Consider the following 1523-nt stretch of genomic DNA (forward strand, 5'->3'; position numbering starts at 1 on the left):
CCGAGCCAGACGGCACCGCCCCGCCCCCGCTCCGCTCCGCGGCCGCCGCCGCCCGCCCCCGGCCGCACGGCGCACGCGCACTGCGCCCGCCGACTGCGCCAGCCTCACCGCCCGGGCCCGGCCCGACGGGCCGCACTGCGCACGCGCCGCAGGCAGCGGGTGGGGCCTGGCGGCAGGGCGGGGCCTAGAGGGCAGCTGGGCGCGGCCTGGAGCCCTGAGTGGATGCGGCGACGCTCACCTGGAAGCGGGGCGGGGCCCGGCCAGGCGGTGGGAGAAGGCCTGGGAGCCGGGCTTGGCTAGAGGCGGGACTGGGCCCGGCGCGACTCACCGGCGGCGAGGCAGGTGGGGCGGGACGGAGGCGGCAGGGCCCGGCGTCGGGGTGGGGCCCGGCGGGCGGCGGGCCGGGCCTGGAGCTGCGCAGCTGGCGGCGGGGAGAGCGGGGCGGGATGAAGCTGGGCCAGGGTCGGCGGCGGGGCGGGGAATGGCGCCACTCACCTGGCGGCCGGGAAGTTGGCGGGGGGGACGGCGCGGGACAGGGCCTGGCGGCGGGTCAGGGCGTGGAGTTGCTCACCTGGTGGCGGGGCTGGCGGCGAACAGAGCAGGGCGGGCTTTATGGCGCTCTCACCTGGCAGCGGGGCGGGTGGGGAGGAAGGGAGCGGGGCTGGGCCTCCTGGGCGCTGGGGTGGCGCCGCTCACCTGGCGGCTGGGCGTGCGGGACCGAGCAGGGCTGACCTGGCGCCGCTCTGGCCAGGTGGCGGCGTGGGCGGCGGGGGCGGGGCCGGGGGCGGGGCCTGGCGCGCGTCTCACCTGCTGGCGCGGGGGGCAGCTGGGCGGGGCCCGGGGCCGGGCCCCAGGTGCGCGCCGGGAAGGGGCGGTGTTCGGGGCGCGGAGCCCCGGAGCCAGGGGCGCCTCGGCTCGCGCCGGAAGTCAAGCATCCTGGGAAGTTTCGTTTTCGCTTGGTGGGAGGACTTTCACGGATGGACCGGCCCTTCTCATTCTGGGATTTAAGCCGCAAGACGTCCTGCCGCGCGCGCGCCGCCGGGGTGGATGAGGCCGGGTCCGGTGCTCGGGGCGTCCGCGGCCTGAGCTGTGGCCGTCTTGACGCAGCCCGCACGCCGGGCAGGGCGCCAGTCTCCAGCGCTGGCCCGCTTCCCGCGCGCGGACCCGCCGCCGCACTGCGCCGCCGCCCCGCGCCCCTGTCCGCGCGGGCCCGGGCGTCGCCCACCCACCTGCCCCGCCGCGCGGGGGAGGGGATCTCTGCAGACCCGCGCCCCTGTCCGCCGGGACCCGGGCCTCGCCCACCCATCTGTGACCTTGAGAGCCGGGCCCCCACCACGCACGAGAGAAGTCGACCAGCTCTCCTCCGAGATCGGGAGCCAGGCGTTCCCACGGTCACCCGTGAACTCGTTTGACTCGTTTCACCCAAGATGCCCCTTGAGTGTTTTGTTGGTTGTTTGCGGGAGGAAGGAAGCGAGAACAGTATTAACTCCTGCTGAGTTGAGTGCAGGACCTGAAGGCTGAAC

At 76.6% G+C, this 1523-nt stretch overlaps 1 protein-coding gene across 3 annotated transcripts in view; it reads right to left on the minus strand.

Annotated features, from left to right (window-relative positions):
* The window catches only part of SPIN1 (spindlin 1), an 85509-nt gene extending 84573 nt beyond the window's left edge, over positions 1 to 936 (minus strand). Inside the window, exon 1 of one of the 3 annotated variants that reach the window (XM_073878208.1) lies at positions 808 to 936. The gene's annotated coding sequence lies outside the window, so the exon portion shown is untranslated. Of the gene's footprint in view, positions 1 to 571; positions 725 to 807 lie in introns of those variants that run through there. The other 2 variants (XM_073878209.1, XM_073878207.1) reach the window with 2 other exon arrangements.
* Positions 937 to 1523: the final 587 nt, after the last annotated feature.

The sequence above is a fragment of the Callorhinus ursinus genome, unplaced genomic scaffold (genome assembly GCF_003265705.2).
Source record: "Callorhinus ursinus isolate GAN/ISIS: 27379988/994484 unplaced genomic scaffold, GSC_fseal_2.0 scaffold28, whole genome shotgun sequence".
Taxonomy (NCBI): Eukaryota; Metazoa; Chordata; class Mammalia; order Carnivora; family Otariidae; genus Callorhinus; species Callorhinus ursinus.